Source organism: Camellia sinensis, chromosome 14 (assembly GCF_055761805.1).
Source record: "Camellia sinensis isolate YWXY chromosome 14, ASM5576180v1, whole genome shotgun sequence".
NCBI classification, from domain to species: Eukaryota; Viridiplantae; Streptophyta; class Magnoliopsida; order Ericales; family Theaceae; genus Camellia; species Camellia sinensis.
The window spans coordinates 21676335-21701185 of NC_138974.1; the positions used below are offsets into that span (position 1 = coordinate 21676335).

Sequence of the window (24851 nt, forward strand, 5' to 3'; positions counted from 1 at the left end):
ATTAGTCGGCCACAAAGCCAGCTAAACGAAGGGCCGATTGGAAGATTGAATACGATGAAAGAAGGGTCGAGTGAGCAATCACACGACGGATTAGTAGTGGGCCCCATCCTAACAACCAACAAGAGGTATGTGAGAACTAGTACGCTTAACTTAAGATACAAGCAATCGAGAGAGTATATACTGACTTATCCGTCGGAGTGCTAATTCTGGCACCCCCGACCGGAGTGTTCATTCTTTTTCAGGTTACTAGCTGAGGATCTCAAGTGCCCCATTGGATCAAAAGAGTATTTCCAGAACCACTCCTCCACAGTCTCCTTTGGGCTTCTCCTTTTGAGGTAGAGATAATCTACTTCTTTTTATGAGTTTTAACATAAATGTTGGGCATTTGTATAAATGTAGGGATTTTGGAAGCTTTGGAAAGTTAGGGTTTGATTTGAGATTATAAAAGAGGGGTTTCTTAGTTTTGGACTCTATTATAAATGTGAGGTTTTGAAATGGGGTTATGGGTGTTCAATTGAGGAAATTGAGCCTTAGAAGCGTTATTTGAGAAAGCGGGAAAAATGCCCTAATTGGGATTAAATGAATTATTTGTCAAAATAATGAAATTAATTATGGGAATACATAATTGAGTTGGAAATGATGAAATTGAGGGAAAATGTAATTAATTGGTATAGTTGGATTGAAAATCGCTTACCTATGGAAAATGTATTAATTTATCTATTTGATAAATTTAATTATCTGTTTAGAAATAACTGTTTTGGGCTATCGGTGGAGGATGGTCATAATTGTTGTAGAGTTACATGATGATTAGGCAAACTGAAACTAATCAATTGGAATATGTCATTGAATATGGCTGTTGGAATAACACATTGAATATGTGCATTAATTGATCATTGTATATAATAAAGTGTTCAAATACATTGTATATGTATCTTTGTTTGGGAGGAGATATGGGATGTACTCCATGGTTTGGGAAGAGATAGGGGATGTACTCCACTGTTTGGGAGGAGATAAGGGATGGACTCCATTGATAATTAAGTTTGCCGGAGTGTCTAGGGTGAAAGTCCTGAAACCTTATATATATCTGAATGATGCTGATGAATTGAAGTGTTGATAATATGAGTTGTAGTCTCATCTTAAATTGTCGATGAATTGAAGTGTTGTCTTTATGAGTTGTAGTGTCATTTGAATTACTTGGATAAACGAACCATGTCACTAAAGTGAATTGGAAATAGAAATGAAACAGGGTTGAAAGATGAATATTAATGTTGGTGGGTTATAAAAATGGTGTAAATCGATGTACATGTGTTGAACATTTATCAGATGCAAATGTTTTAGTTATTTCTCATATTTGATTTAGCATATCTCTACTGCGCTTTGGCTCACCCTACTTGGGACACCATTTTTCAGGTACAAGCGATATGCCACCTCCAAGGGTATAGCTTGGGAGGTCTCGAGACTGAAGTCTCTCTTTTGTTGTTTTATGTATGTTTACATGTTTCTATTTCCAAGCCGAGGGCTTTATATGTAAAGGGCTTCTGACCCTCTTTTAGTTGTATCCAAGTGTTGACTTGGAAAGTTATAAGCCTGTAGGGCATCTACTTTTGTTGTCAACATGTAACATCTTTTGTAAACAAGACTTTGATGAATGAAAACATAATGTTTCCTTTATGATTCTGGGACTTGTGAATGATTGATTATGTTTTATTTTGAGGGCGGTACAACTTGGTATCAGAGCATACAGGGTTTGAATACTTTGGGTACGTGCAACGTGGTTAGTACTACAATTGGTTTGTCTCGCTTGTTAGAGACCTATGTATGATGTTATGTACGTGATAACATGTTTATGTGACTATATGGGTATGGAATTTAGTTTCTAGGATATTGATCGGGTCTATGGATTTCTGGGAGTCCTGTTGGAAAGGCACTTGATCACTACCGTTTCTAACTGGAACTCTAGCAATGCCACAGGATGGTCACTATCCGGAAATGAAATTCGTAAGTGCTTATGTGGAGTGAATTACAGTTGTCCATTGTATTAGGACACGAGTGAAATAGCTTCGGCACATTTGTGAATGTGCTAATCATTTTGTTACCCTTATTAGGATGTCAGGATGGGGGCATGGTGGTAGGCGTGGTAGGCCTAGGAGGCAAAAGATGCCTATAACGGATGAAATTTCGGCGTAGGAGGAGGGTGTTGGTCAGGCCAACATGGCCGAGCCAGTAGGTCAACAGGCCATGGGTGCCTTGGCCCGTGAAATGGTAGGAGCGGTGAGGGAATCCATGGACATTCTCAGGGCTGAGAATCAAGTCCAGACCCATGTAGCTGAGGCAGGGCCGTCTTTCCTGAAGAGGGAGTTTTTTCAGTTGAATCTGGATGAGTTTTTGGGTGATCCAAAAGAGCCACTGAAGGCGGACGAGTGGCTAGAGCAGATGACGAAGACGTTTGAGATGCTTGGCATTGAGGACGGAGGTTTGTGAGTGACCTTAGCGTCCTTCCAGTTGAAGGGAGACGTGGGTCAGTGGTGGAAGTTTGTGCATGGGCGCATTGGGGGAACTTGGGAGGCTTTTGTCGACGCCTTTCAAGAGAAGTTTTTGTCTCCCACTGTTAGGGAGAAATTAAGGGATCAGTTCTGTCAGCTCAAGCAGCTGAATACACTAGTGGCGGAGTTTGAAGCCACTTTTACTAGCTTATCGAGGTTTGCACCAGAGTTAGTGACGACCGAGGAGCGTAGATGTTTGGAGTTTGAAAAGAAATTGAGGACCGGACTCATGTTTCGAGTGGCCAGGTCCATGACTAGGGAGTATGGGCGCCTTGTGCAGGCTGCAGCCCATCTTCAAACCATTATGCATGCGGAGGATGAGAGGATAAGGGGCTCCAGGAGCAGTTAAGAAGGTCAGGGGGACGGTAAGAGATAGAGGGGTTCTAACCCTCGGCAGTCCTACGGAGCACATTCTAGATCTACCTTTCCAGTACCGAGTTCAGGTTCTGGGAGAGGCGGTCAGAAAGACATCACTTGTTACAAATGTGGTCAGCTGGGCCACAAGTCTCCAGCTTGCTCACAGAGGGATGAGGGCAGAGAGTAGCTTTTTCTTCAACTCATTTTCAGAGCCAGAGTTAGGGCAGAGGCTAGCCGCTCACTTGTTATCAGTGTGGATAGGTGGGGCACCTGAAGAGGTTTTTCCCACAGTTGAGTGGCACATCTGGTGCATCTGGTTCGAGGCAGACACAGAGTCATCAGCCAGCTCAGTCAGTTCAGGCCTCGAGGGCCAATCAGGGAGCCTCTTCGGCTCAGTCTGTACAGCAGTCGTATGCTCCGAGAGGTAAGCAGGTAGATCAGAGACCTACAGGGCTCGTGTATGTAGTTACAGTGCAGGACCTTATACGGGCTCTATCTGTTGTGAGAGGTACCTTTTTGCTTTGCAACTCGGTTGCTAATGTGTTAATTGATACGGATTCATCCCACTCTTTTATATCTTCTGCATTTGTATCTATTTTGAGGGGTTGGAGTTGGCACAGTTAGCATCTCCTATTTGTGTTGTATCACCCATTGGGGGCGAGATGATTCTGAAACAGGCGTGTTGGGCAGTGATATAGAGGTCACTGATCGCCGACTTCCATTTTCTTTTGTATTGATGGATATGTCAGGTTTTGATGTGATTTTGGGTATGGACTGGCTATCGTCGTACCGGGCTATTATAGACTGTTACTGCCAGAGGGTTACTGTATGTACCTTGAGCGAGGATTATGTTCATTTCTTGGGAGATCGGGTCAGTAAGGTTTTATCGCCAGTGTATGATCCGAGAGGGCGGAGTGAGCTTAATTGTCTTCTCGCTAGCTATATGAGTAGTGAGTGTGATGAGACCCTAACTGAGTTACCTAGAGTGGTTTGTGAGTACTCAGATGTTTTTCTGGAGGACCTTGTTAGTTTACTACTCCATCAAGAGATCAAGTTCTCTATTGAGTTAGTGCCTGGCACGACACCAATTTCCATGGCACCGTATCGTTTCGCCCCAGCCGAGTTGAGTGAGTTAAAGATTCAACTCCAAGAGTTGTTAGATAAGGGTTTTATTCGCCCTAACACTTCACCTTGGGGAGTACCAGACCTCTTTGCTAAGAAGAAAGATGGGGCTTTGAGACTTTGTATTGACTACCGAAAGTTGAATCGGGCTACGATTAAGAACAAGTACCCTATGCCTTGTATAGATGATCTGTTTGATTAGTTGAAAGGATCCCGTTATTTCTCTAAGATAGACTTGAGATCGGGTTACCATGAGTTGAGGGTCAGGGAGGAAGATATCCCGAAGACGGCATTTCGTACGCGGTATGGCCACTATGAGTTTCTAGTGATGCCTTTTGGGCTCACCAATGCACCAGCTATGTTTATGGACTTGATGAACCGGATCTTTTGGGAGTTCTTGGATTGCATTGTGGTCATTTTCGTGGATGACATTCTGATTTATTCACCTTCTGAGGAGGAGCACGAAGAACACTTGCGAGTGGTGCTTGAGTTGCTTAAAACCCATAAGCTGTATGCTAAGTTTGGGAAGTGTGAGTTCTGGCTAAAAGAGGTTAAGTTCTTAGGCCATGTGGTATCCGGGGAAGGGTTGTCTGTTGATTCATCCAAGATAGAGGCAGTGCAAGATTGGGCACAACCTAAGAATGCCTTTCAGATCTGTAGTTTCTTGGGGTTGGCCGGTTATTACCGTCGGTTTGTAAAGGATTTCTCCAGGCTAGCTTTGTTTTTCACTAGATTGATGCAAAAAGGGGTCAAATTTGTATAGAGTTAGACTTGCGAAAAGTCGTTCCAAGAGTTTAAAGTTAGACTTACCACCGCTCCAGTCTTGATTATTCCGAAGAGGGGTTTGGGTTATGCAATGTATTATGATGCCTCACGAGAGGGTTTGGGTTGTGTGTTGATGCAAGAGGGAAAAGTAGTGGCCTATGGCTCGCGACAGTTGAAAACACACGAGAGGAACTACCCTACTCATGACCTAGAGTTAGCGGTTATGATTTTTGCCTTGAAGATTTGGAGGCACTACCTTTATGGTGAGAGATTTGAGGTGTTCTCGGATCATAAGAGTCTGAAGTATCTGTTTACACAGAATGACTTAAATTTGAGGCAGAGGAGATGGATGGAGTTCATAGAAGATTACGACTTCGAGTTGCATTATCATCCAGGAAAGGCCAATGTTATGGCCGATGCCCTAAGTAGGAAGTCCATTAGTGATGTAGCTTGTATTGCTATCCGAGAATGGGAGATGTTGGGTGCTCTTAGTGAGTTTGACTTGCATCTGGGCGAGTCCGTTGAATCTGCAGCCTTATTTTCTATAGTTGTACAACCTACACTCGTGAACCGAGTGTTAGAAGCGCAGAAGAGCGATTTTAAGGTAGAATTCCTCCGGGAGAAGATCTCCAGTGGGAAGGTAGAGAAGGGTCTGACTATGTATCCCGACCTGAGTGTGAGGTACCGAGACCACTTGTTTGTGCCGGAGTCTTGCCGAGAGGAAGTACTCTGAGAGATTCATTATTCACGCCTTGCGGTGCATCCAGGAGGCACAAAGATGTATCATGATCTAAGTCGCCAGTTTTGGGGAAGAGGGATGAAGAAAGACGTGGCAGTTTTTGTATCTAAGTGCCTTACTTGTCAGCAAGTGAAGGCCGAGCATCAAAGGCCAACGGGTTTGTTGCAACCCTTGCCTATAGCCGAGTGGAAATGGGAGCATGTCACGATGGACTTCGTTGTGGGTCTTCCGATGACTCAATGGGGTAGTGATGCTATTTGGGTGGTAATAGACCGGTTGACTAAGTCGGTGAATTTTATTCCTATGCGCGTAAGAGATTCGGTAGGTCATCTTGTCAACTTGTATATTCGGGACATAGTGAGATTACACAGGGTCCCAGTGTCGATTACCTCAGATAAGATCCGCGTTTTACTGCTAGGTTGTGGCAGAGTTTGCAGAGTGCCTTGGACACTAGATTGACTTTTAGTACAGCTTACCATCCCCAGACTGACGAGCAGTCCGAGAATACCATTCAGATATTTGAGGATATGCTTCGAGGCTATGTCCTTGACTTTAAAGGGTCATGGGAGAGACACTTACCCTTAGTAGAGTTTGTCTACAATAACAGTTTCCAATCGAGTATTGGTATGGCACCATTTGAGGTCTTGTATGGCCGACCGTGTAGATCTCCAGTATGTTGGGCCGAGGTGGGTGATGCAGCTTTGTTGGGCCCAGAGCTGGTGCGGGAAATGACGGAGAAAGTAACACTTATCCGTAAGAGGCTAGTTACAGCCCAGAATTGCCAAAAGAGTTATTCCGACCATAGGAGGAGACCCTTGTCATTTGGGGTGGGTGATCATGTCTTTCTAAAAATATCACCTAGGCAGGGTTTGATGAGGTTTAGGGAGAGTGGGAAGTTGTCCCCTTGGTTTATTGGCCCTTTTGAGATCCTTGAGCAGATTGGGAAGGTTGCCTACCGTTTAGCATTACCGCCATAGTTGTTCGGAGTGCATGATGTGTTTCATGTTAGTATGCTTCGAAAATATGAGCCGGATTCATCACATGTGTTGGATTGGACCAACTTAGAGGTAGATGAGGATGCTTCATATGAGGAGAGACCGGTACGGGTCTTGGATAGACGGGACCAAGTCTTGCGAGGCAAGACCATTCCCTTGGTTAAGGTATTGTGGAAACATCACGAGATTGAGGAAGCCACTTGGAAACGTGAATTGGAGGTCCGAGAAAAATATCCGGACCTATTTGTGAATGTTTGAGCTTATATTGAGAATTTTGTTTTGTTGATAAACTCTAAGAACATTGTATATGTTTCGGATTATGGAAGTATTGAAATTGTTGCATATGTTTCAAAGACATGAGTTTAATTTAACATTGTATATGTTGAATGTGTTGTAGAAATGAAAATATGTTTTTAACATTGCATATTTTATGGAATTGTAGAGTATGTGTATTAGAATTTGTTGAAATTCAAAAGAATGCATATTGAGCTATATTTATAAAGTTGTTCTCTTCAGAAGAGATAGAATGATCGGTAGTGGATCATGTTGATAAGGGTTATATTGCAATCATGTTGAGAATTGAAAAGATCACAATTTTTAAACTTATATATCTAATTTCGGGGACGAAATTCTTTAAGGGGGGAAGGTTATAGCGATCTCAGTTTTTCCCCCATCATATAATGTGTTCCGGACTCGGTCCCGTGGGTGGTTGTTGTTGTCTATGTCTCTTTTCCGTCCATTAATTCTTTGTATTTGAGTTGTGGGATGTGTTGGGTAAGTTTGGAACAGGTTGGTTGGGTGTTGGAATAAATGGTTACTGTCCAGAATCTGGCATCTTCGCTCGAGCGAGGCTTTTTTCGCTCGAGTGAGCCTTAGGTTTTTGCTTCCTCGCTCGAGCGAAGGTTCTCGCGCTCGAGTGAGCTTTCTGTGGTGTGTCTCTTTGCTCGAGCGAGAACTCTTATGCTCGAATGTGCGTCTGCGTCTTTGAAAAACCTGAAGGTTGGCATTCTTCGCTCGAGCGAGAACTCTAGCGCTCGAGCGTGCGTCTAGGTTGCAGACCTGAAGCTTTGAATTGTGTGCTCGAGCGAGGCTTCTTGCGCTCGAGCGAGGTGTTTATTGTGTCTGGTCGCTCGAGCGACTACTTCTTCGCTCGAGCGAGCCTTGCATATATCAGATCACAACAGCGGTTCTCTTCATCACTTTTTCATCTCCTTTTTACTCCAAACCCTAGATCCGACTTTCTATTTCTCTACACACTCCTTCTCTCTACAAATACACTTGATCTAGAGGGTTTCTACCCTACTCCTTTTGTTAAAAAGCTAGAGTATCTCGTGGGCTATCTTTTGATCCGAAAATCCTTGGATTTGGAGCATCTTGAGTCTTCCTCTTCGTCTCCTTTGGGCTTCTCCTTTTGAGGAAGGAATAATCTACTCATTTTTATGAGTTTTAACATAAATGTTGGGCATTTGTATAAATGTAGGGATTTTGGAAGTTTTGGAAAGTTAGGGTTTGATTTGAGATTATAAAAGAGGGGTTTCTTAGTTTTGGACTCTATTGTGAATGTGAGGTTTTGAAATGGGGTTATGGGTGTACAATTGAGGAAATTGAGCCTTAAAAGTGTTATTTGAGAAAGAGGGAAAAATGTCCTAATTGGGATTAAATGAATTATTTGTCAAAATAATGAAATTAATTATGGGAATACATAATTGAGTTGGAAATGATGAAATTGAGGGAAAATGTAATTAATTGGTATAGTTGGATTGAAAATCGCTTACCTATGGAAAATGTATTAATTTATCTGTTTGATAAATTTAATTATCTATTTAGAAATAACTATTTTGGGCTATCGGTAGAGGATAGCCATGATTGTTGTAGAGTTGCATGATGATTAGGTAAATTGAAACTAATCAATTGGAATATGTCATTGAATATGACTGTTGGAATAACACATTGAATATGTGCATCAATTGATCATTGCATATGATAAAGTGTTTAAATACATTGCATATGTATCTTTGTTTGGGAGGAGATAGGGGATGTACTCCATGGTTTGGGAAGAGATAGGGGATGTACTCCACTGTTTGGGAGGAGATAGGGGATGGACTCCGTTGATAATTAAGTTGGCCGGAGTGTCCAGGGTGAAAGTCCCGAAACCTTATATACATCTGAATGATGCTGATGAATTGAAGTGTTGATAATATGAGTTGTAGTCTCATCTTGAATTGTCGATGAATTGAAGTGTTGTCTTTATGAATTGTAGTGTCATTTGAATTACTTGGATAAACGAACCATGTCACTAAAGTGAATTGGAAATAGAAATGAAACTGGGTTAAAAGATGAATATCAATGTTGGTGGGTTATAAAAATGGTGTAAATCGATGTACATGTGTTGAACATTTATCATGTGCAAATGTTTTAGTTATTTCTCATATTTGGTTTAGCATATCTCTACTGCGCTTTGGCTCACCCTACTTGGGACACCATTTTTCAGGTACAAGCGATATGCCACCTCCAAGGGTATAGCTTAGGAGGTCTCGAGGCTGAAGTCTCTCTTTTGTTGTTTTATTTATGTTTACATGTTTCTATTTCCAAGCCGAGGGCTTTGTATGTAAAGGGCTTCTAACCCTCTTTTGATTGTATCCAAGTGTTGATTTGAAAAGTTGTAAGCCTGTAGAGCATCTACTTTTGTTGTCAACATGTAACATCTTTTGTAAACAGGACTCTGATGAATGAAAACATAATGTTTCCTTTACAATTCTAGGACTTGTGAATGATTGATTATGTATTATTTTGAGGGCGCTACATTTTTAGAGTGTTACATTAGAGTGTTACGTTTAGGAAAAGTATACCAAGGGGTTTTTTTGTGTGTTGCATTGGAATGTTACACTAAGTAATTTTTTTAGAGTGTTTTATTGGAGTGTTACGTTTAGAAAAAGTACACTAATTTTTTTTGTGTTATATTGGAGTGTTACAGTTTGAAATTATACGTTTGCCTAAAGTTTACTAAGGAATTTTTGTACTCCTTTTGAAATGTTTGAAGAATCACACATCCTTTTGGAATGTTTGAAGGATCCCATATTTCAAGTCATTTTTGTACTCTTTTTGAAATGTTTTTCAAATAAAAAAGATTCTCATATAAAAATTCATCTCAAATTTGATTCTCATAGATTGTGTACATTACATTTCTAGCACAGAAGAAAAAAGAGAAGGAAACATAATAGAAATAAGGGTATAACCGTAAATCTAATTTCTAAATAATATATTAAATCTATCTTTCCAAAATCAATGGGACTAATTGGTTTATAAGAAAATCATTGAGACTAAATGGATCATCGTTCCTCAAAATGGGATTTCTAGGTAAATTTTCCATAATATTACTTATGAGAATGCTTAAACAAAATTTTTTTTTTTTACAATCTATACTATATATTATAGAAAAGGAGATTTCTAATGAGAAAAGACTTGCGGAATTCAAAACCCTCATACTATTTTTCTAACATTCTTTTTTTTTAAATAATTAAAAAATCTTTTATTGGCTAACTTTTATTGCATTATTTTTATTATGCCTTCATTTACGCATTTCAAAAGGAAAGTTAATTAATCTATTTATAAATTTAAATTTAGAAATTTGAAAAGGAAAATTAACTAATCAGTTTTAAATTTTTTTAAAAAATATCTTATTATGCCTTGATTTACACATTTCAAAAAGAAAGTTAATTAATCCATTTAAAATTTTAAATTTAGAAATTTGAAAATAATCAGTTTTAAAATTTAGATTTTTGTACAATTAAAATATAGAAATCAATTCACATCTTTCATAGTTTATTTCTCTTGATGTTTTATTTTTTAAATAATTAAAAAAATTATTGGCTAGCTTTTATTCCCTATAATGTGATTGATGATCCATTTTAAGAACTTGTTTCTCCCATCAAATATTATATAAGTTTTCTTTAGATAGTGTATATCAATACAATAACGGATCCAAAACTCCTTTCAAACATTGATGATGTGTTTGTGTTTGGTTCATGATTTTGGATAGAAATTTTGATTGGAAAAATGAAAAGGAATGTGAAATTAAGTACATGTAGTTATATTTCAATCACATTTCACCTATCTTTATCTTTTCTTATTTGAAATTCCTATCCAAATCCATGAATCAAACATAATATAAAGTTTGGTACATATTTTCCATGCTGAAAATTTTGAATTAATATGTGATTGGTTTTAATTTTCTTGATTCAATTTTTTGGAAATTAAGTTTTTTGTTTTCCGTGTTTTTTTTTTATTTTATTTTTAGTGAATATTTTTAAAATTTTAAGCAATTTTTTTTTATTACTTTCTTAGATGCACCTTACTTAGATGTATCTAAAAAGTAAAATATTTGTAAAAAAAATATTTTAAAAAATCAATAAATACACAAGAATATAAAAATGTTATGAATCTTTGTATTTTTTTTTGGGGGTGGGGGGCATTTACATACAAGTCCCATTTTGTGAACTTATAATCCATTAAGTCCTAGATAAAATTATTTGCTCCTTTAAGTCCATTAATTTTTAATAGACTAATTTATCCTTCCAAGACCTCCTCCATAGCTGCCAAACATCCATTGTTGTACTTCATTCCCTCTCTTTTACTTTTACTCTCTCTCTCTCTCTCTCTCTCTTAGCTAAGAACACGTCGGTTCTATGAACTATATTGCATGAACAACTCGGCCAGTTCATCAGAAATCTGCAGGAGCACCACTACCAACAGACAACACAACAAGTCAGTGTTGGACCGACATGCTTAACAGCGCGATTCTCCAGCAGCAAAACCAGTACGGTGATGGTAATTTCCTCAATTTACACACTAACTCCGATTCAATGACCACGTCGCTGCAGCAGCAGCAGCAGCAAGGGTCGATTCAGTGGCTCTCGAGGTCAATTCTTCAGTGCAACGAAGTACAGGTCTCGGACGATTCGATGATGGCTGTTGCGGCAATATCGCACGAATCAGCTAATTTGAACGACAATAAAGTAAAGAACAATGGATGAGAGATAAAAGGGAGCGATGTTCATGGTGGCGATCTTCAACTACTTCCTCCATTGAGCTCAACTTCATCGCCGCGTCCTCTGCTGCTTATGCGTGAGGTTGAGGTTGAGGTTGTTGTTGATCTGCCTCTGAACAGATCTACCTCTCTTTATCGCCACTGATCTGTCTCGTCACCACCGTCGATTTGGTCGTGTTCAATGGCCATTAGTGATAGACGAAGCTGCTGTGAAGCTCGACATCTTGAACCAGATCTAGAACTAGATTAGGAGATTTCCATATTTGGAAAGTGTAGAAGGAGGAGGAGAACGTAAATGAGAGAGAGAGAGAGAGAGAGTAGATTGATAATATTCTCAATTTTAATCATGAAAGAAATTGAGAAATTTCTCAAAACTGATAATATTCTCAATTAATACTAGAAAAAAATTAAGAAATTTCTTAGTTTTGATAATTATAAACTGAAATCATTCTCTTTTTGTAATTGAGAGCATTCTCAGTTTATAATATTCTCAATTTTAATTATGAAAAAAATTGAGAAATTTCTCAAAATAGATAATATTCTCAGTTCATACTAGAAAAAAAATTTTGAGAAATTTCTTAGTTTTGATAATTATAAACTAAAATCATTCTCTGTTTTGAAATTGAGAACATTCTCATTTTTGGCGTTGACCCAGTTTAATGGTAATGCTATTATATATACACTTGTTTGGGTTAAAAGGCAAAAATATTTTTTTACCTGTAAATGGAACTTATTGGTTCAAAAACTTTTTGACAGGATCTAAGCTACTACCAAATATGTAGATAGGACTTTTAGATAATTAATCCTTTTTATTTTATTTTATTTTTTTTGTATTTTTGGCATGTAGTGAATTTTTTAAATATCTTTTTCACAAATATTATAATCTTTTAAGTGTATTTATGTTAGGTGTATCTAAAAAATTTTATAAAAAAAAATTGCTTAAAATATTAAAAAAATTCAGTGAAAACAAAAAAAATATATGAAAAATAAAAAATTTCAATTTTTTAAAAGTGAATCCTAAAAGGTGAAATCAAACAAGCTTACTTTTTAAAATTGTGTATTACAAACTTTTATCATACATATCTGTCTATATAATAATGGTTGAAATTTATTTTAGTTGGTATCTCAAAAATTAGTCATAGAGTCAAAGCAAATGTGTAGGTCGTAAAGTTTTAAAGTAAAAATTTTATATTAGAATTTGTTCAAATGTAATTCTCTTAATATTTATAATTTTTTTTTATTGATTGATAAAAAGCACCATAAATATTAAGATATTATTATTATTATTATTATTATTATTATTATTATTATTATTATTATTATTATTATTATTATAATGATGTTGAGCTATTAAAATATGATGTATTATAACTAAAACCAAGAATTGTTATAAAAAAAAAAAAAAAAAAAAAAAAATCAACTCGAACTAGATTTTCTAGACTAATTTTTAATATTATCCAATATTAGAACCCTCAAACAAGCTCATTAGCATAAATATTGAGTCGAGTAGCTTTTAGGTCATTTCTAATGTTTAGTCCAACACCACAAGTCAATTCTAATATATGTTCACGTAGGAGTTATGACATATAGCAATTTTGGTTTGAACCCGAACCATTTGATGTTTTAGATTCGAGTTTCATTGGCTTGTATAGTCATTTATGTCTTATTTCCCTTATATACCTCTTTGAGTTTGGCTTTTGGGTTATGTTAGTTGCATTTGGAATAGGTTGGTGCCTTGTTTTTCAACAACCTTGTTGCCCAAAATTTTGCTTCTACGCTCGAGTATCACTTCTTGCGCTCAAGCAATCTTTGTGATCTCTTAGTACATTTGTAGGTCTGCGAAACTATTGGAAGTTAGTATTCTTTGCTCGAGTAAAGCTTCTTGCACTCAAGCAGTCTTGGCTCGAGCGGTCTTTATTGCGCTCAAGCATTGGTCTTATGTCTGTAAAATTACTGGAAGTTTGTATTTCACGCTCGAGCGACAACTTCTTGCGCTCAAGCGGTCACATCTTTTGTGTTTTACGCTTGAGCGTCACTTCTTGCACTCAAGCGAACTGCGCGTATGTCAGTCCGTAAAAGTCACTTTTTCATTTCACTCTCTAAACTTTCTAAAAACCCTAGATCTACACACTCTCTCTCTAAAAATCACATTCTCTCTTCTAAAATACCTAGATTCATTGATTTCTCTACTCTATTCCCTTTGAGAAGAAAGTAGAGCTCACTTAGAGCTTCATTTTCATCCGAACAAAGTTAGGTTTCGACGGTGTTGAAGTCTCTTCACTCTCTCTCTCTCTCTCATCTTATAAGCTTGAGGTAGCGATTCTCTACACTCTTGTATAAGTTTTACTTTAGATATTTGTTATTTCAAAGGATTAGAGTGCTTTTGGGTTGTTTTGGTAAAACCTAGGGTTTTAAATCAAAATGATAAATAGAGGTTTTCAAATGGTCTCTTGGAAAAGCTTGTGGGTATGAAATTGGGATTGATATATGTTGAATGGGATATTTCCTACATTGAAATTGATTTTCAAAGAGAAATGGGGTTTTGCCCAAAAAGGTGAATGTTTGAGATTGTAAAGAGAAAATGGAATTGATATGGAAATTATGAAATTGAAATGATGATAACGATAAGGATGGAGTTGGATATGTATTATTACTCCTATTTTGAGATTATAGAAAAGTTTATCTTTAATGAAATTTATTTATCTGTTTAGAGATATCTGTTTTGGGCCATTGGTGGAGGATAACTATGACTGTTGTAGAAATTGCATGAGAATTAAGTGAACTAAAACTAATTTATCATCCATGTGCATTGAACATTGTTGCTTATTTACTACATTGAAAATGTATATGATATTGAGAAAAATGGGTGAACGTTGAAAAGAGGTGTGTATCACCAACTCAAGTTGGCCTATGTGTCTAAGATAAAAGTCTCGAAAAACGCACATATAAATGGGTGCCGATTCCCACGGATGAAATATCTGTAAAATGGCAATAGTAACACTTGTATAGGCTACATTTACATGGGTGTCATTTGACAGTTTTTCGTGAACGAAATATCTGTGAAAGGTTGTACTAGTTTGAGATTTTCCCGTTATTTTCTATTGTAAAGGACATGACTTTGAGAATTGTGACGTAAACTGAGCATGTCATTATTTTTGGAAGGAAATGTAAAATGTTTTGACATGGGCATTGCATATGCATAATACCTTATGGCTTTGTTAAGATTTATATCTTGTGTTGTAGTGTTTCTACTGGGCTTTGGCTTACCCTATGTGGGAAAACCATTTTCAAGTACTGGTGATATGCCTCGACCTAGGACTTAGCTTAGGAAGACTGTGGAGCTAAAGGCTTGGTGTTGTTATTTTGTATTTAATTTTATACAAGCCTATGACTTTATCTGTATTGAGGCTAAGACTCACTTTTGATGTACCCAAGCATTGACTTAGAAAGATGTAAGCCTTTAGAGCATATGATTATCTGTTTAGCTTTCACTATCTTGTAACACATACTGTAGATTAAGGATATACTTTTATGAATGTATATCGCATGTATCGCCTTTTGTATATCAAACTCTAGTTAATGAAAGCTTATCAATTTAATGGTTTTGTTATTTATTAGTTGTTATGATATGGGTATATTGTAATTATTTCGAGGCGTTACATGACATATGACAATTTACAATTTTAAGTAGACAAATTAAATGTAATTTACTACTATCATATGATAAATTAAAATTACGAAATTAATAAGATAAAATGCATTTATATTTTATAGTAAATATAATTTTTTTAATTTATTCTTTAATTTTTTCCAATTAAATTATGACATACAATTTTTTTATTAAGAATTTAGAATACACAATTAATGACATCATAATAAAAATCTTCTCTTCTGTGCAACACTGATAATAATGAATAAAATTTAATTGATTATAAATCATTGTTACTTCATAATTTAAATATATTTTATATTATTATTTTAATTTAGAAACTAATTTTTGATTATTTGTTTATACCCATGAATAGCACAAATAATATGCTAGTTTTAAGAATTTAAAAATACATTTGAAATAGAGATTTGGATAGAGTTTATTGATTACAAAATTTTGACAGTTTAAGGACAACAAAAGAATATGGAAAATTCTATTTACACACCATTAATTTTCTCAGTGCTCATCATGTAAAACCCCGAAATAAATAAAATAAACCACCCACAATATTAATAAATAACGACAATGGATATACATGATTCTCCAAGGATAAATACCCTTTCATTTCATATGGTTCCGTTTTACAAGAGATAGCACATGCAATTACACGTTCACAAGTCCTAACCTTGAACCTATAACATGTGATATAAATGAAAAATATAAAATAAAAGTTAAAGCAAATAAGAAATGCCCCAAAGGCTACAATTTTCCAAGACTAGGCTTGGTTACAACAAAAGTGAGTCTGCGCTCAATACAAATATAACCCTAGGCTTGTACAAAACAAATACAACAGACAAGCAAAATAAGCTCTTGCTCCAAGTCCTCCCAAGCTACTGCCTTAGCGGAGGCATATCATCAGTACCTGAAAATGATTTTCTATATATGGTGAGCCAAAGCCAGTAGAAATAATCCAACACAATATATGAATCTTATCAAAGCTATAAGGTGAATGCATATGCAATGCACATGCCGAAAACATTTTATATCTCTTTCAAAACCATGTAATGCCAGGTTATAACACAACTCGTAAATCATTTCATTTACAATAGAAAACAAGGCAGTGAATCACACTCTGGGAATTTCAAAACAAATATAACCTTTCATGGAAATTTTGTCCGTAGGAAACTGTAAATCGGCACCCATGTAAACGTAAACTATACAAGCATTACTATTGTCATTTCATGGAAATTTAGTCCGTAGGATTGCCACCCATGTATATGCGCGGGTTTTGGACTTTCACTATGGACACTCAGACCAACTTATTTCAACAAGACAACACTTACATCCCAAATTCACCAATTTTTTTCAAAACGATAAACCTTTCCAATATATAAGTATGAGATAATGCTCAATGCAAATGAATAAGAAAATAGTTTCAATTCTCCTAATTCTCATGCAATTTCTACAACAATCATAACTATCCTCTACCGATAGTCCAAAACACATATTTCTAAACAGATAAATAATTATAACGATAAACTTTTCAAATTTCAAGATGTGAATGATAATACATATCCAATTCCACCATCATCATCAATATCAATCCAATTTCACAATTTCAATATCAGTTTCGTTATTTATACAAAATCAACATTTGAGACATTTAGGGCAAAACTCCTTTTCTCTTCATGAATCAATCCCAGGATAAAAACATACTATTTTATCACCACTCATCCTCATTTACAATTCCAAAACTATTTTTAAGAATCCATTTGAAAATCTCTCTTTTGATTTTTACCCAAAATCCTAGATTTGTTCTAAATTTTTTTAAATCACAATATTGTTTAGAAATAACAAATAACTAAGTTAAAACTCATAGAAAGTGCGAAGAATCCCTACCTCAAGCTTAGAAGGCGAGAGAGAGTGTAGGAAATTTCAACAACGCTCAAACCCAACTTTGTTCAGATCAAAAGGAAGCCCCTGACGTGTTCTATCTTTTTATCAAAGGGGCTAAGGTGGAGAAATGGATGGATCTAAGTGTATTTGTAGAGGGAGGATGAGTTTTAGAGAGAGAGGGTCTTAACTTAAGGTTTTAGAATGTTTACAGACAGAGAGAGAGAGAGAGAGAAATGGAAAAAGTGACTCAAAAGTGACTTTTTACGATTGATATACGCGCAGGTCGCTCGAGCGTCCATACACAAAATATGTGACCGTTCGAGCGAAGAAGTTTGTCACTCGAGCGAAGAATACAAATTTCCAAAAAATTTGCAGATAGAAGACCCGCGCTCAAACACAAGAACGACCGCTCGAGCGAAGAATACCAAGTCCCAGTATCTCTGCAGACCTATAAAAGTAGTGGAAGTTCACAAAGACCGCTTGAGCGCAGGAAGTGTCGCTCGAGCAAAAAAGTCAAAATCTGGGCAACAACCATTTTGAAAAACTAACTCCTGACCTTTTCCAAATGCAACCAAAACACAACGATAACCAACACAATGAAGTGTATAATGAAATAGGACATGAACAACCATATACAACAATAAAGCCCGGATCCAAAACATCAAATTGGTCGGGTCTAAACCAGAATCGCTATACATCATTCTTAGTAATATACATAATAATTTTAAAATTTTGAAAATATCTTAGTCCACACAATAACTTTCAATTTTTCAATTTTTAACCCCAAGGTAACACACCACTTTGCTTGAGTACACACCACACCTACACCCACACATCTCACAAACACACCATAGTTCTCATTCGGTCAGTGACTTCCATCTGTCATCTCGCCATCATCTCATTGGTACACTGTCGCCATTGAAGATCTTTGAAAATCTGCAATTCACACATTTGATTCTCACATAACTATATTTTTCAAATTTGCTTTTGATTTGGTTAGCGATTCAACTTTCATAACAAATTCTATTTGGAATTTAGCTTAACACTGGTTGTCTGAACATATTATTGTTGTACAACAAAATAAAATTAAACAAATTGAATATATTCAAAATATTTATGTTGAACAAAATTAATAAGTTCATACTTTATATGTTAAACAATTTCAACTCATTCAGATTTATTATGTTGAGCATTTTTTATATGTTTATTGGGTAAATTACACTTTGTGCTCCTAAACTTTACACCAAATCCAACTTTGGTCCCTAAACATAAATTGTGACAATTAATCCCTTGGGCTTTTGATCAAGTGTCAATGTCCCCCTTCTATTACTCCATTGTACAAATCTTTAATAGAAGTCAGTAATATGAAAAGTAAATAACTACAAAATGAGATCAAATGAGAAAAATCACCCTCATTTCTCGCCTATACATATGTTGTTTCAAAATTTACGTCAAATTATGATCGTCTTCGGCTAAAAAAAATGCAGATTATGAACGATTAAGGAAATGAATTAGGGTTTTATAGAAATTGAAATCACGAAACTTTGTTTTTCACAATAACATAATCTTCCATTTATCCCTCTTATTTTCTCTTCAATTTCTCTGCTTTCTTTTTTTATTTCAAAAGCTCTTTTTTCTTAAATCTTCATTCCTATCTTTTTATATTGTATTATATAATTCTCACATACTTATCACATGATACAAAATGTTTATTGGTGGGAAATGTGCATGATTTTCCTCTCTTGCTCTCATTTCATAGTAAAAAATGACTAGATTTTGTTGAAAACTTAAACAACGAAATAACAAAAGGAGTATATTGATGATACCTTATTACTAATAATAATCCTATCTAGATTTTAAAATAATTTTTGAGAAATTATCAAGTAGTTCATTTGCCATGTACAAAACAAGTGGTTTTTCACTAGTATTAGTAGATGTGCACACCTATATGGACATGCTTGAAATATATAGCAGTTATATATAGGGAGTTATAAATGATCTATGAGTCGTTAGTATAGAATAAGACAAAAAGATAGTGTAAACACAATAAGAAACGAAGGAGGGGAATTTGGGAAACAAAAAAATATTTGGCATTGAAGAGGAAAAAGGTCTTAAAACACCAATAGAGGTGTTCCCTTTATATATCTTAGGTATAGATAAATGGATTTGTATGAAATAAAATCTTTAATGACGTAGATCAAAGAAACATTACATAATAGTAAAGCATACATAAATAAGAGAAATGGAGAGCACATATTATATTATGGTGAAACCCCTTTCATCCCAACGAGGTTGGCACAAAAATTCAAGTCCAATCATATGCAAGTATAAATCGAAAGCAAAAAGTTGGAGAAGTTCCAACCAAAAATTCCAAAATAGCGCCTATAATTTTGAAAATTTCTAACAAATTCAAGAACAACAATACTACAATATTAGAAAAATATTCAGAATTCAACATCAATGGTCAAGGTTCATTCAAAGTGTGGCTTGTAACAAAAACTTTGGATGTATACCATAGATTTCAAAATCATGATATTTTTCTAGTTAATTTTTTGGTTCCGTAGACTTATCAATTCAAAATAATCTAAGTGAATAACCAGAAAGAAGAAAACTTTAACCAAAGACAACAGTGGCAACAAACCACATAGCAAAACAATTGAACTTGTAGCATGTTAGACTCCTCGAGTTAATAGAATTTGACTCTTTGATTATCGTAATAGAGAACCTCCTCAATTGATATTAGAGAATTGATTGATGTGTCATCATGACGATTGAGTAAGATTGAGCCAAAAATTTTGATTCGAATATTTATTTCTTGAATAGCCTTTACTCCTTTACCCTTTTCTTTCTCCACACTTTTAATCTTCGTGTGAGGTTAGAACCATTGGAAAGCTTATTTTCAAAGCTCCGATTTAGACATAAGAACAACCCAAAACAAAGTTCGGACGACAGAGTTATGCCTGTTCGACATTTGAGCACCTAAGCTTTCAATATAATTCACTTGAGTGTAGGTTTGGTCGCTCTAGCTTTCTATTCTACAGAAATCTAAAATCCTGCAAGCTCTAGCTATTTGTTAAACCTTTATTCACTGCTCTAGTACAGGTTTGAGCGTTCTAACGATCCGTTCGAATTCAGCGGATATGAGCTATCATTTTAAGTCAAATATGTGGGCCTAAACTCACTTTTTACCCTTGCACTATATATTGACCAATACCCTCTCTCTTTTCTCACTTTTTCCTCACTCACTCTCACTCTCTACTGTCTCATCCTGAGAGTTCTCTTTTCTTTCTCTTAAATCTTTACCCAAACTCTACAAAAAACTTTGATCTACCATACTTGGAGTTAGAGTTTCACCTTGTTCCTTTGATACGGAATATAGAGCATGTCGAGAGCTTCATTTTGGTCGGGACAAATCGCATTTTTGGCAAGTTCAATTTTTTGGGCTTTCCTTCTCCTCTTATCTATTGAGGTAGGAATTTCTCTAATTTATTTTAATATGGTTTTTCATAGATGGATATGTGGTATTTTCATTGCATAAATTTAGATATTTTGTTGAGATTTCAAAGCATACATGATGAGAACCTAGGGTTTGGTTTGTGCTATGTATTTCTTAAATTATTCTCTATCAAATGTGATTTAAGGAAAACCCTGTGTAGATGAAGTTCAAAATAAATATTAAAAAAAATTATTGTGCAAGTAAATCTTTTTAGTATTTATTTTTTGTTCAACAAAACCCTACCTCTCTCATTTTAAAAGTTTAATATATTTATTTTTGGAAAAATTATTATTCAATATGAATCCTGCAAGTGAAAAAACATTTCATGCAAGTCACTTTATTACATGTTATTTGTGTAGTATCTTTGATATTATTAGTAATTTAAAGTAGTTTGACATATTGTAAAAGTAATTATAAGTCAAAAAATCGTTCAAATTTGTAAAGTCCAAACTGCCAAACCAATCGCATCCATCCGCTAATCTACACAACCTGCTCAATTCACATTTGACAAACTGGTGGACAAATGTAGATTAATTTTTTTCAATCTGCCTAATTTTGGACGGATGGTGGATGGGATGCCACCCGATCTGCGAGCACCCCTAATCTCATTGAGTTAAACAGGGAACATGGATGGATTGTCCATTTTAACCTTAAAAATAAGACACGTGTAATTTTTGTCAAAAATCTTAATGAACGATTTTAATTGGACCAAATTGAGATAAAATTCAAAATTTATAAACAAAACCGGGTAAATTCAAATTATAGGGTTCAAATTGACATAAAGGATAAAGTACCAAAATTATCAGTATAATTTGCTGCTATGAAAATTAGTTTTGAATGCATATAAGTTTATCCTCAAAAAATTTCAACATAAGCAAATCCAAATTAGCAAATTAATTTAGATTATCTTACCATCTAAGAAAAAGTATATTTAACCCCTCAAATCTACACCTCAATCCACAAACAAGTATAATAAAATTCTCTTTGTATTTGAAAATAATTTCTTATCGATTGACAAAAAAATGACATGTGAAATTCTAAAGTGCTCATTTTTAGTCATAACAACCCCAAAAAATCAAGTCATGCAATAAATCTATGAATTAATATACATAAGATCCCCAAAAATCAAAAAATGACACAGATCTGTTAATTGATATTGATTTATAAATAAAAATTTACACATGCATTTGCTCAATTTTACATATATTTTTAGAGGTTTTTAAAGATTATGCGTAACAAATATATGAGCACCATATCAAGCATAAAAATGAAAGATAAAAAATAAAAATAGAGGAGAAAAAAAAAGAGAGGATTATTAAGATTTCAAATTGAAAAGAACTAGTTAATTAAATCACTTTGTTTTTCTCAACAGTCAATTGACTTTTATCCATGATTGAAGTATAAAGTATAATCACCAAATTTAGTATATAGACACCACACAAATGAGAAAAAGCGAAAAAAGCAGTGATTTCGAGATTTCGAAGTGTTGAGCAAGAAAGAGGGAAAATAAGGAATACGTAGGGTAAGAGAATAAAGGGAGAGTCTCATTTGATACAATTAATGTAACATGTTCATCTCATTTCTGGAATACTCAATAATTTTTCTTCATTTGAGCCAATTACATAAGAATTCAGTTTTTTAAAGATTTTTTTTAGACGTAATGTGCTCAAAGAGTATTCTACAAATGAGATAAATGTAAAAGACACGTTGCATTAATTGTATCAAATGGGATGCTTCCTTTATTCTCTTACCCTACCTATTCCTTTTTCTCTTTCTTTCTCTCTCTACAAATCAAAACCTCAAAAAGCACTTCTTTTTCTTTCTTTCTCATCTACGTGATTTCTAATAAAGGTGTTCAAATTGCCTAGTGAACCGAAGAACCGGACCAAACCAAACCAACTTCTTTGGGTTGGGTTGGGTTGGTTTTGAGTGCATTGGTTTGATTTTTGGTCTTCAAATCATCAAACCGATAAGATTGGGTTAGTTTTTGGTTTAGGCCTTGCCTAAACAGAACCAATCCGAGAACCGAACTTATTTATATATGTATATATATTAAAATTATATTAACATGTTTTCACCTAATTGGTTTATTACAATGAACTTTATTGCACCTAAGAATTTCCCACATACAACAATTATTAAGTAAACGAAGGAAATACTAAAAGTTTGAGTTCAATTTCGTATTTGTATTGGTTGTATTAATAGATTTGATGTGTTTTGGTTAAGTTTAAGCTTGATTTGAATTTAATGTGCATTGTCTTGCGTTAAATATTTTTTTTTCTCTTTATTTGTGTTATGTTTAAATGTTAAAAGGCTTATTTATTTTAATTATTTATTATTGATTGATTCACTTCTTTTTTTTTTTAATATAGTGGAACCATGATTCTAACCCAAACCAATTCGAGTTAGATTGGATTGGGTTGGGTTGGTTCTAGTGTATGATTGGTTTGGTTATGGGTCCAACAACTTGGAACCAATTGGTTCCAAATTTAATGTCAAACAGAACCAAACTGACCCATGAACACCCCTAGTGTCTATATTCTAAATCAACAATGCTACAATTCCCTTAATTTACCATCCCTAAACCACCCCTAATGATGTAACATTAAGGTTAGACCCCACATGATGAAATGTTTGACAAATCAAAATTTAACATTTGTCAGACACATCGTTAAGAGTAGTTTTTAGGGGTGATAAATCAAGTGTCTCAAGTATTTTTCGTACTAAATTTGATGATTGCATTTTAATCATGGATGAAAATCGATTGACTTTTTAGAAAAACAAGATGTTTTAATTAACTAGCCCTTTCAATTTGAAATCTTAAAAATCCTCTCTTTTTTTTGTCTCCTCCATTTTTATTTCTTTATTTTTATGCTTGATATGGTACTCATATATTTGTTACGCATAATCTTTAAAAACTCCTAAAAATCTATATAAAAACAGCAAATGCATGTGCAAATTTTTATTTATAAATCAATATCAATTCATAGATCTGTGTCATTTTTTGGTTTTGGGGGTGTTATGTATATTAATTCACAAATCTGTTGCATGACTTGATTTTTTTGAGCTGTGATGACTAAAAATGAGCACTTTAAAAATTCGCATGTTATTTATTTATTTATTTATTTTGTGTCCATCGATAAGAAATTATTTTCAAATACAAAAACAAATTTTATTGCACTTAATATGGTAATTGCGGATTGAGGTTTAGATTTGAGGGGTTGAATATACTTTTTCTTAGATGGTAAGATAATCTAAATATACAGTAGTGTATATCCCTCTTTCATTGACACAAAAAATCAATGAAAACAACTGATAATCTAAAATGAAATAATAGATCGGAAATGGAATAAATATTACCATGTTTTGAAAAAATCCCAAATCAATGAGAGTAGAATTAGATCTCAAATGAACAAAAATATACTTTCTGAAATCATAGATTTGAAGAAAAGAAGAGAAGAAGAGTATACCTCTGCCGTGCAACAGAACTAGCATTACCGTCGCTCACCTCTTGTCGTTCGTCGTTACTGAATCATGTTGTCGATTGAGTGGATGAACAAGAGAGAAGAGAACAAAGTTGAGAGAGAGAGAAAAGTGAGAGAAGTAGGGTTTGGATTCTGAAATTATGCTAGTCGAAGACCAAAATATATATACATACGGGCAGGTCGGATACATACGGTTCATGGGTGGTTGATCTGCGATTCAAATCGCGCTCGCAAATTTTGAATCATTTCACCAGTGTCTGTCCACCAAAGGACATGGGACCTACCCAAAATCAATCAAAGTTGGGTCAGGCCGGGTGGGCCAGACGGATCCATAGATTGATTGTACAATCTGAGGGGTTAAGCATACTTTTGTTAGATGGTTAGTCCAAATTAATTTGCATGTGTGAATTTGCTTATGTTGAAATTTTTTGAGAATAAACGTTTTTAATATGCACTCAAAGTTATTTTCGATTACGAAAAATTACGCTAGTGGTCCTTGTGATTTACTTGTGTCAATTAAAAGAAAAGTAATAAAATACGAAAACTAAACCATCTAAAATACATTTATTCAATCTCATTAATTACCTCACATCGTTTGTTATACCAACTAATGATGGAGGAATGCAAAGAAGGTTGAATAGAACAATCAAGAAAACGTGAAAATGAAAAAGCAGATAAAGTAATTGGATGTGTTTTCTATTTGGATTTGTTGCCATTTTATAAATCACATGATTATATGCATGCCTTTAACTAAATT

At 34.9% G+C, this 24851-nt stretch overlaps 1 long non-coding RNA gene across 1 annotated transcript; it reads right to left on the bottom strand.

The window, feature by feature from the left end:
* Positions 1 to 15809: 15809 nt before the first annotated feature.
* LOC145807824 (uncharacterized) lies at positions 15810 to 24400 on the bottom strand. Its single transcript, XR_014351242.1, has 3 exons — positions 24080 to 24400; positions 17117 to 18049; positions 15810 to 16139 (listed from the first exon to the last, which is right to left on the bottom strand). It is a non-coding gene; the product is annotated as an uncharacterized LOC145807824 (long non-coding RNA).
* Between the last annotated feature and the right edge of the window lie 451 nt (positions 24401 to 24851).